This window comes from Adiantum capillus-veneris, chromosome 7 (genome assembly GCF_014529385.1).
Source record: "Adiantum capillus-veneris isolate H3 chromosome 7, ASM1452938v2, whole genome shotgun sequence".
Lineage (NCBI taxonomy): Eukaryota > Viridiplantae > Streptophyta > Polypodiopsida > Polypodiales > Pteridaceae > Adiantum > Adiantum capillus-veneris.
Genome location: NC_140937.1, coordinates 40,881,219 through 40,893,562, shown reverse-complemented (window position 1 = coordinate 40,893,562; position 12,344 = coordinate 40,881,219).

The following is a 12,344-nucleotide window of genomic DNA, read 5'->3' as shown; positions in this document are numbered from 1 at the left end:
AGATTCTTTTCAAGATCTGGCAGTACCTCAGTACCAAGTAATAATACATCAGTGAGATACCTACTGTTTTTAGAGTTTTTAGCATAAAAACTTCCCAGAATCAGAGAATACATTCCATCACTAAACAATCCACAAGCCAAAGTCATAAATATACAGAATATTCTAAAAACCAGTTTATCATTATATCTCAACCAAACCAGCCCAGCCCAATGTGAAATGCTAGATTGGAGAAGAACACCACTAGATCAGATAGAAAGAATTATAAAAACCTGTAGACACTCGGAGTCGATGATGATTCCTCCATAGATTTCTCCTTTCCGTTAGGAATGATGTAGTCTTAATAATTTAGAAGTTTTGAACGCATAGGTTGAAAACCCAGCACACTGATGCTAAATGAGTGTAGTACTCACCTGTTCCATAGCTGTGAGGGTTTTATAGAGGTCGATGCACAGCTGTAGCGGATGGGACCCAACCTTTGCCAGCAATACCCGCAACGAGGTCGCTTCATACAGCCTATGTCTCCAAGGACTGCATTCGCACAAGATCCAGTAGCGCATAGTGTTAGATGAAACGTGACCGCTGTAGCCTCAGATCTAAGAACACTCCATTCACTTACAGAGGGTAGCGTGCGACAGAGCAAAAGTACAAGCAGAGTTGCAAAAGTTTAAAAGTAAAAAACGTTAAACAGGTGTCCATTAGGTAAGGCCATTTTTTAAGGGTTTTTTAAAACAGCAAATAAAACCTAGCTTAATTAATTTCAAAAAAGAGACTACCAAGACCCCTTATTTTATTGCCTGTAGTGATTTAATAAGATCCAATAAATTGGTAGCAGTAGCCAGTTTGAAAATATCAAGAAAAATTTGCTAAGTCGATGCATGGCATAAAATTCTAATGAGATGAAAAAATACTCATAGTACCAATATTTCAAAAGAGACCATTTTAGGTAGGATGGTCTAGTATGGCAAGTTTCTAGGAGAAACATATGTCAAGCAAAACAAAGGTGAGTTAATGTGTTCCGAGACCCAATAAGAGTTGGCAAGAAGAGTTGGTTTTTGGTACGAATAGTCACTTGGTAGAGGTTGCAATCTGGGTCTATATAGGACCTATGTTTTATGCTTCAGAGTGCACTGTAACAGGCTTGACCAATTTTTAACAGCCGCGACTTAACAAGTTTCTTTAATAACTTGTCTTAAGCAGTGTCTTATACTTCATTAGCTATGGCTTATATTCAAGGTCAGGTATTCGCGATAACGCTAGCCCATCTGTAGCAATCAGGTGAGTCCATCATGAGAAATACCATACTCCGTTATTAGTGTCTTCTATTCCCTCTATTAGGAACATCAGTAACGCAGACAAAATGGTGGACATATCAAAATAAAGTGACACGGGTGACCCTATGGGGTCGAGAGCACTTCAGGAATAATATCCATCTGGCGATGATAAAGGAAGCCCTGGGCTTAGGTCCATAGTATTATTATGTGGAACATTTAATGAAGCGTGGATTTTCCGAGCGGTTATATTTGCTAACACAGTCTCTACCACATCGTAAGATATATTTATATTTCCATTTTGGCAAACTGCCAAGAGGATATTTTAACTTCTCACCACAGACCAGGGAGTTTAGTGTAACTTTAGCCAACGGTATCCTTCCTTTGGCTGAACGTCCTAACACATGTTATTATTGTGACAGCTGCTTGTGTAATCATGTAATGGAAGGTTTAATTGAGATGTAAAGGTGAAGAAAAAAGGAGGACGGTTTTTTTTAAATCTAAGCCAGGCTCTTTTTGTCCAATTTATGTAGTGAAGCATGAGAAAGGACTCATGTAATCTTGTGTGTGTGTGTGTGTGTGTGTGTGTGTGTGTGTGTGTGTGTGTGTGTGTGTGTGTGTGTGTGTGTGTGTGTGTGTGTGTGTGTGTGTGTGTGTGTGTGTTGTAGTGCCTGATTTGTTAGGGCATTCAGGGTATTCAGGATATTATATTTTGAACTGTAACTAAGACCTTTAACTTTTGAACCTTAGGGATATGTGGACATTAGTACTTATAATTTTGGGTAGTTGTGAATGTTCCTTATGGTATCTGATGGCGTGAGGCAGTTTTGGGATAACTATCGAGGCAATTCTCTTTCTCCTGCTCTCGTACTGTTGTTTATGCTCTGTAATGGGGTGATGATGATGAAGATAATCTGATGGCAGTCGCTTTTCCTCTTCCTTATGGTGTTCTTTGCTTATTTACTTTGCAGTATTGTGTATGAATACTCAGTTTACTGTTCCTAATTCCTGTAAACTGCATGTTTCCTGCATTGAATACCTGTTAGGGATGTGTGCCCCTAACATTTGGCGATCCTGCTTTTGGTTCCAATTTCGCTTGAACCATGTGGGCCTAAGGAATGAAGCAAGGAACTGAACTGCTGGTTGACATCGACCACTTGCGGGAATTTTCGAATTGGGCAACCCCGCGGGAAGCGTCTGACGAGTATGCAACGCAATTCTTGAAGGAGTTCTTTCGACAATTTCCAAGGGAAGTCAGAATTCTAATCGCTGACAAGTATTTAGGACATAGGAGAAGAAACAATGCTTGAGTGGATCTAGGCGAGGGTCCAATGTACCACAACATTCATATGGAACAAGGCTTAGATTCAGAAGGGAGTTCTCTGCAAGAGGAAGACAAGGAGAAGAGTCAGGTAATGATGACCAAGAAGAACGAGTAGGGGAACTTGCTGCAAGGGTAGAAATTGTTGGGGAGGGGGCTGAACTGCATGAACCTGAAAACAGGCTGCAGGAAACCCCACCTGCAAACCAAGAAGGCCAACAAGCAACTCCTCCCACAGCAGACTCACTTTTGGGACAATTGGTCAATGCATTACTAACTCAAACAATCTTAAGGTCAAGAAGACAATTGCAATTTGTACCTGCAGGGACAGGTACTTTACCTTTTAATCCACTCCCGGTAAGAGTACCTAGAACACTTCCAGTACCTCCAATGGCTGCACCAAATCCCAAAGTGGGCGCGGCTAACTTCAACGGGAAAAAAAACCCAAGATGCTGACAGCCACGTTGGTCAGTTTCAAATAAAGTGGTCTACAAGTGGATATGAGACACTACATCCAGATGCAATTAAAAAAGAGCACTTTGTAGCAACACTGCAAGGCAAGGCCATGGATTGGTTCATTTAGTATGGCATGGGAGCTTTTGCTGGTTACAATGATTTGAAGTTGAGATTTATGTTAAGGATCAGGGAGGACAAGACACCTAAAGACATTTTGAAGAAATTGAGAAGACTGAAGCAAGAAGATTTGATGGTGGAAGATTATGCACAGAAGTTTAGGAATTTGAATAACAGGTTGGAACTAGCCCAACAACCTTCAATGGAGCAGTTGGGAGATTATTTTTGTAAGGGACTAAAAAAGCAGTTCAGGAGTGCAGTTGTTGCAGGGAGACCCCCACTAGCAAATGCACAGGATTTCATTGAATTGGTGGAAGCAGCTGCAAGAGATGAAAGAAGATATGGAGGAAAAGTAGAACTAAAAAATAAGAAAAAGAAAAAGACTGAAGATTCAGAGTCAGAAGCAGAAGAGTCAGGGTCAGATCTTGAAGATTCAGATCAGGATACTGAAGAGGAAACTGATTCTAAAGACGACAATTGGGCAAAAAAGAAGAAGATGAAAGAGAAGAAAAAGCAGAAGAGGGAAAAGGATAAGCAAAAGACTGAAAAGAAGCAGGGAAAGGATGTAGTAACTGCAGATGCAGTTAACAAAATTATTCAGGAGAAACTGCAAACAATGGGAATGAATCAGTTTGCAATGTCAGAAAAACCTTAGTGTCAAGTTTGTCAAAGATTTGGTCATGAATATGATAATTGTTACTATAATCCATATTTTAGGGGAAGAAGACCTAAGTATATTGCTCAGAAGATGAGGGAGGCAGCTGCAAATGTGGTAGCTCCACAAGGTGCTAACAGGAGATATTAGGGACCTGCACCTCCAAGAAGGTTTCAGAATCAGAATAATTGGGGATTTCAGAATAGAGGTCAAAATAACATGCAGCAGTTACAATGTAATTACTGTGGAGCAGCAGGGCATAGACAAGGTCCTGATTGTGAACTATGGTGTAAACACAGAAATGATAGAGGTATTCTTATCATTAGATACAATAATAACAATAACAATAGGCCTCAGGGGCAGAATCAACAACCTCCAACCCAGCAGCAACAGAGACCTCCAGGTGATGCTAACTTGGTGGTATTGGAAGAATGGATTGATGAGGAATGGGTTGAGGAAGAATGGATTCAGAACAGAGTTCCATTTTGTCAGGATGAGGTGAAACGTGTTGAAAAAGTTCAGGAATGTCAGTATACTCAAGGAATGAGTAAGCATTGCAATTGTGACTGTGCAGTATGTATCCAAATTGAGGATATCCCTGAAAGCAGTGGGTGCACTAATGTCATGGTAGTAACAAGATCAAAAGCAAATCCAGTAACACAAGTTGTTCAGGAGAAAGCAGACAAGGGCGCTATTAACTGGAAGGAGAAAAAAGAAGTTAGAACTGAAGCACTTAAGAAAGTACAAGAATCTCAAGATGGGAATGTATTCACAGATGACTGGGAGTTTGCTGCAAACCCTTTGGGTAATCATGGGAAAGATAAATTGGGAAAAGAAAAGCCTATACAAAAGAGTAAGGCAGCAGTGATGAATTCTATGAAGCTTTGTTATCATCTCCAATAACATTTACTGTAAAGCAGATGTTGAGGTTGGTACCTGCATTCTCCCAACAGTTGTTGAAAAGATTAATAAATGAAGTAAAGGGTAATTAGGCAATAAGCAGGGATACTGAAGAAAACATTACTGGAGAAGCATGTGAAGTCCTGCCAATGGATGTAGATTACAAGGTACCAGTTGTTGGGGTATCTATTGCAAATGTTTTTGTCCCAGGAGTTTTTTTGGATGGTGGGTCAGGAGTCAATATTCTCCCAGAGTCTACATGCAAAAGATTAAATCTCATGGAATGGGATCCAGCACCTTTTCAGGTGAAGATGGCAGACCAAAGGAGGGTTCAGCCTTTAGGAATTCTCAAAAATTTGTTAATTTCAGTAGGAGGACTGTAGTTTGTGGCTAACTTTGTAGTTCTCAGGTTGGAGGAGTCAACTTGTTCATACCCAATGGTGTTGGGTAGACCCTGGTTGAGAGCAACAAGGGTAAAGCAGTTATGGGGAGCATATGCTATTGTAATTAAAAGAGGAAAGAAGAAAGTAAAAATGCAAATGGATGCAAAGAAGGTGATACCACCAGGATTCAGGGCCTTACATGTAGAAGGACTGAATATGGTAGAAGAGATTGGAGAAGATGATGAAGAGGAATTTCTTAGAAATAATTCATCAGTAGTACCTATCTTTGAGGTGGATGTGCAGAAGATAGAAAATAGGTATGTACTACAGTCAGAGGATGCTAGAGAACAATCAGTACCTCAGGAATTATTGATTACTCAGGGAAGTAAACAATCAAACAACAAGATGGGCAATGACTTGCTGAAGAACCTGAAGATTGAGAAGAGAGAAGAAGAGGAAGCTATTGAAGCAGTCAAGCAAGCAGAAAGGGAATTTGAACATCAAATGGCAAGAACTGCTAGAGTGACTCAGGATGACCTGCAGGAACTGAACCTGAACACTCAGGAAGAACCACAAATAGTGAAAGTATCAGTAGATATTGATGAAGAATTTAAACTGAAACTGAAGCAATTATTGTTAGAATTTAAAGACATTTTTGCATGGAAATACACAGATATGAAGGGAGTTGATGCTAGCTTTTTTCAACACAAAATTAACCTGAAAGCTGATGTTGTTCCTATAAGGTATAGGATGAACCCCAATTATGCCAAACAGGTGAAAGAAGAGATTGATAAGCTTTTAGCTGTTGGTTTTATTTATCCTGTGGAAGAGGTTACGTGGTTGTCACCAATTGTTGTAGTTCCAAAGAAGAATGGAAAGATCAGGGTATGTGTAGACTACAGGAAACTCAATGCTGCTACAGTGACTGATCCATTCCCTTTGCCTTTTTGTGATACACTATTAGATGCAGTAGCTGGACATGAGATTTATACCTGCTTGGATGTCTTCAGTGGGTATAACCAAATTGCAATGGCATTTGGAGAAAGGGATAAAACTGCTTTTGTGACTGAATGGGGGTTATATGCTAGCAATGTGATGACATTTGGCCTGAAGAATGCTCCACCAACATTTCAGAAAGCAGTACAACATGTAACATGTATTTTCAGAGTTTTTGACAACATTCATGAGGGTTTTTCTAGATGATTTCAGTGTTTTTGGAAAGAAGCAGGAACACCTTGGGCACCTGAGACCGTGTTTTCAAAAATGTAGGGAGTTCAGGTTGTCATTGAATCCAGCAAAGTGTGCTTTTACAGTTAAGAGAGGAGTCCTTTTTGGGCATGTTATCTCTGAAGAAGGAGTCTCTATTGATCCTAGCAAAGTAGAAGCTATCAAGAAGGCACCAGCACCCAAAACAGTTAAACAGCTCGCCAGGTTTTTGGGGTAGGTTAAGTGGCACAACAGGTTTTTGAGATATTTAGCTCATGTTTGTACACCCTTGACAAAACTCACAAAGAGGGACAGTGTATTTGAATGGAAGGAAGAGTAAATCAAAGCATTTCAGATTTTGAAGAATATGCTGATTGTAGCACCTGTACTGATTGTTCCTGACTAGAAATTACCATTCCATATTTTTGTAGATGCATCCCATGTAGCAGTGGGAGCAGCATTAATGCAAGAGACCAGAAGAGGATGGTTCAGACCCATTTATTATGCAAGTTGGGTATTAACACCTGCAGAAAAGAACTATACAGTGACAGAAAGGGAGTGCTTGGGAATGGTGTATGCTTTACAAAAGTTCAGGCATTATTTGTTGGCAAACAGGGTAATTTTTCATGTGGATCACCAAGCCTTGATTTACCTAGTAAATAAACCACACCTTTCAGGCAGGCTAGCCAGGTGGATACTGTTGTGGCAGGAGTTTGATTATGTTGTAATACATACTCCTGGAAGACTTTGTGTGTTGGCTGATTATTTGAGCAATGGAGAGAAAGTAGAGGTACAGATCACTCCACAGCTCATTGCAGATGCATTGAAGCTGCACAACAAAGGGAGCTCTGTCAGGGAAAGAAGGGAGGCTATAGAGGTTTATGGGTCCAAGAAACAGAATGCAACCTATGGAGATATGGCAGACCAAAGAGCGGCAACCCTTTACCGACTGTACAACCAGTTTCTCCATATTTGCAGTAAAAGACCGCAAAAGTATACAACACCACCCCATGCCATTGCAACTACCATCACATGGGCATTGAAGAGCAATATGCCAAAAGAGGTGAATTACGCTCAACACATCCACGAGCAAGTAATTGCCATGCACAACGAGAAGCCAAAGTATATAGGAGGAGCTGAAGTTCTGACAAGAATAGCTTATGAAGCTATTGGAGCCAGAGATCAATGGCCAAAGGTTCCCTCCCAGAATGAGTGGCTTAGAGAAGCCGATGAGAAGGAAGAACAGCCGGAAGTATCCAAGAGGGCGTCCACAAGAGCACGCAGGAAACTAGAAATAGTTTCAGAACCTGAAGAGGATGTGGATGAGCCGCTTATGAAGAAAGCAAAGAAGAAGGTTGCTCCCAAGCAAACCAAAAGTCAGAAAGCGGCAAGAATGGAAAGACTGGTGGAGCAGTTTAGAGCGGAAAGAGCTCTAAAGGGGGACTTTGAAGAAAAGTGGGTTCCAAACCCCACTAAAGTCGGAACTAGCTCAGCCAGGCCACATGTTGATCAATATGATCAATATATTAGAGCTTATGAGGAGTCAGAGGCTATACTGGAGCAGCAACCTGTCGAGCCATACACTGAAGAGGAAGTACAGCTTTTAAAAGCTGAGCTGAAAAAGGACAACAAGGGGAAGAAGAAAGTAGATGAGTCTACTGAACCTCAAGAGAAAGACGGAAAAGCAAACAAAGGGAAAGCCAAGATGACTGAGGACAATCAGCCCTCCTTTACTGATGTACCAAGCCCGAAGAAGACGGAAATCATTGTGGAAGAGACCACAGTAGAGATGGACACGGCTGGTATGGAAAAGCCGGAGGCCGGGACCAAGGAAAAGGAGATAGATCCAATTCAGCAAAAGAAAAACGATTATGAGGATCTGGTAGCGATAGGGTACACTGAAGAAGAGGCCCTTGAGGCAGTCTATGGGATCCACCTACAAAAACAAGATGATCGGAGAGGGACAGAGGAAAAAATAAAGAGTACAAAAGAGAGTGAAGAGAAACTGGACGAGCAGAATGTACTAGAAGAGCCGAAGCCAGTGGAGGTGGTGGCAGAAAAATCTTTAGAGTTGACAGATGAAGATGAAAAAGACATGCACATGGTGCATGAACTGCTCAGCAAGATCAAAGAAAGATCCAAGGCAAAGGAAGTGGAGATTGAGACAGCCAAACAAAGGGAAGCCAAGTTGCAGAGGAAATTAGAGGATGCTATGACTGAATCTGAAAGTCATAAAGCATCACTCTACGACGCGGAAAACGAGAGAGACGGCTTGATACTCCAGCTAGCCGAGGCTTCAGAGAGGTAACAAGTGCACAGGAAGCAAGGGAGCGGATGGAAGACGACTTGGAGGCGGCTAAAGATGAGCTCATTGAGCTAAGGGAAAGAGTCGAGCTCCAAGAAAGAACAATCACTAGACTCAGGACTACCCCTAGAGCTAACAGAGCAGGAACCGAACAAGAGGGAGCTCTTGTACCAGCTTTGGAAGACCACGTCCGAAGCTTACAAAGAGAGCTAAGATTAGAGCAAGTGCAAAGGTTGCACATTGCGGAGGGATCATTGGCAGCGGAGGAGAGGCTCACTTTAGAAAATCAAACACTAAGAACAGAGAATGAGACCCTCCGCAAACAACTCCAAGATCTACAAGAGCAACAAAGAAGAGAGACAGAGACACCACAAGAAGAATCAGGTGGAGCAGCCATAGAGCTACCAGAAACTGGAGAGGCAACCACAATTGAAGATCCAGCCCCAGTTCACGAGGTGGCCTCGACTTCAGGAATCTCTGAAGAAGAAGAACAAAGGCTTCATGACCAAATAGCAAAGTCAACAGAGGAGAGTGCCAAGGCGAAAATGGAATGGGAGAGGAGACTCCTAATCTCCATTAGACTTCAGGGATTAGACACAAAAGTGCTCCATGAAGAGTGGATGTAACCCAGCCTGCCTTTCCCTTTGATGAAGTTTGAAGTGATAAAAACGAAAAAGAGAATAGAGGAGGAGCAGTATGTCGCTCTTTACGAAGGCGACATCACAAAACAGGAACAATCAAAGAAGATTGTAGATTCGCAGCCTAGATGGAGGAAAGGTTGGCTGAACAAATACCCAGCCTACCTCATCTACTTGGTGGAGGCACCAAAGGAGATTCGGGAGAATGCAACCTTCTGTCCGGTGCCAAGAGTCAGAAGCTGGAAAGAGCATGGCAGGATTGCAGAAAAGAATCCAAATTGGCTTAATTACCCCCGGATGCCAGGACCAAAGGTAGGAGAGAGAATAGGTAAAGCCTACATGGTGAAAACCCTAACGGGCACCATCAAGCTCTTTACTAGCTCTCCTGACCTTTCGTGTCAGATGCTCAAGAAAATTTGCAGGACTCTCTTAGCTTGCATTGAAGTGTTCGCGCCAGATAAAACCACGACCTCGAGTCTACTATAGACGGCCAACACAGTGACTAATATGATGTATGATCTTTCATTGCAGCCTTCTCCAAAAGTGTTGCACCTCCTATACCAGAGGATTATGTTTTTGCCTAGCTTCCACATGCAAACATTCGAAGAAGCTTTCTACACCGGCTTTTTCACCCACGAAAGCAAAATATTCGGCCCAACCTTGACCATCGGCAACCTACGATACGAATCACATTTGCAGATGCTCAAGACGACAGGACTTTATTGACCAAGCATAAAAGTCATGTCAGGGACGACATGAACGCGGAGGGGGGGAGTGTTGAGCCAGCAGAGGATCACACCCACATTTTTGCTCACACTCATCATTTTTGTAACCATTAATTGTAATAAATGTCTTTCTGACATTGATTTTGAATTGAGCCATTCATTAAGTAACGGGACTCAATTGAGTTTCCAGCTTGTAATCCCGAAGTAATTTCACTTGCTGATGTAATTAGTTAGAGATGTTCTCACCTCCAAGGCTAAGGTATATAAGCCAAAGTTTTGTAACCTAAAGGGGGATTCAGTTTATTAATCAAAGTGAGTTTTTGAGCGCCGTGACTGTGTTTGAGAGAGAGAGAGAGTCTTATCTACTTGCTATGCGAGCTACGGAGCCGCCATTGGAGAAGCGACACCGCCATTGTGTTAGCAACGGCGAAAGCTACGCACTGATACCAAGAGTGCGCGCTATCGGCTTCTATGTGTGGTAAGTTCCTACGAGCTTCGGTGTGAGTTTTCTTCCAACTCGTGTGTCGGAATAGAGCGTGCAGCATATCTATAGAACCACAACGAGTAGAGCTACACATTAGTACCATCGGGGTCAAGTTTCGATCACCTGTATTTTTCGGCGTGTCTTCATACGCGTTTACCGCACGGAGTGGTTATAGGTTGATTTTGCAGTTCAAGTCTTTAGGGTGTTGTTCTTACCTAGTGTATAAACTTCCCCTTGAGTTTGAGATCGATTCAATGATTCTAGATCCTGTTTCGTATAGCATTCGTTCGTAGTACGGATTTCAGTCACTTGCGTATTCTAGAACTTAGATTTGATTTCCTTAGTAGTGATTGTCATTAGAAGGTCGAGTAGGTGATTTGACACCCACCTAGTTGTTTCCATGCGCCTGCGGGTCAAGCTTCGTCCTCGTCTGACAAATTCTGTTGTTGGTTGAGTTCTCGCTATTTAGCTTCCGCTAGCGGCGTAACCGCCTTAACAGTTTCTCGTAGAAGTCATCAAGTGACTTCATCCAGTCCTCCGTGGTCTTCATCTCCGAAACATTGAAGGCCACTGTTGACGCCAAGCTTAACCGGATTGTTCCCAGTGCCTTTCGATCAAGGACAATCCATGCTTCATCTGCCATTGTTGCGGGCTTCTTTGCAAGACCGCCTAGTGGCAAATAGAGGTCCTTCTGGTAGAGATAGTCTTCAATCTGCATCTTCCAATGCTGGTAGTTTTTGCCGTTGAACTTCTCAATCTTGAGCTTCCCTTCCTCCGCCATAACTCCTACTCAATTCAAGGAATTCTTTCCTTGAGATAATTTAGCTACGAGCAAACCTTGCTCTGAGACGTAGCTAAATAGATATTTGAGTAGATTACTTAATGGAGAGAGATATATTTCACACACAAGAGATTATAGAGTAGAGAGAGAGAGAGAGAGAGTACACACGATATACGTGGTTCACCCAATGTGGGCTACGTCCACGGGAAAGCAGCCACTCAATGGCTTTAGTACTTCAAAACAAAAAGTAGTTTACAAAGGGATTATAGCCTTAATGGAGCTCCCGCCTTGCTTCACTCTCACCACCTCACACTCACCTTGTTGCATCAACTTCACACTATGAAATGTGTGTAGAAATGGCCTCCTTTTATAGGCCAAAAGGGCTTCCCTCTGTTATGAGAAGCAGCCATGTGTAGCCGCCCTTGTGCGAATAAGTCCAAATCGGACCCTCCAATCCGCCCATGTGTGGCCGCCCTTGAGAAGACAAGTTCGCTTTTAAATTCGGCCACCGGCCACCGGCCATTGACTACCGGTTGTTTTCCGACCAATTTTCAACCGCCGTCCGGCCATAATATTCCGGTGAAAAAAAAAGTCTCGGGGGCCTCCGCCCCCGAGGCCCCTAAAGTTTCCCCTGATTCTTGTCTGTGAAAATTTTGGTTTCCGGTGAGTGATTTTCCTTCACGCACGATGGCTTCTCCTCATAATGGGGGCCTTACAAATGTGCGCTTTTACCACAGAAAATTACAAGGGTAAATCAGGCTCCATACTTAACAGAAACAAAGATGAGAAACCTAGGGACGTAATGAAAGCTCAACAAGTCTTTTCAAACCTCTATTAGGATGCAACTGATGAGTTAGATGAACATTCAGCTACCTCAAAGGATTCAGGACCAGAAAAAGAGCATACGAGAGCTAAGTTACTCTTAAAGGGAGGGGAGGAAAAGTTTTTCGACTTTCCAAACCAGAAATCAAGAAGACAAAAGTGGTATAGACGGAAGAGAGGCACCGGAATTGTGAAAACACGACCTATGCCATCAGTTTCCAGGAAAACACAATTCCTGATGCAGATAGATGCTAATGATTGTGTCAAGGACAAAATAACTGGC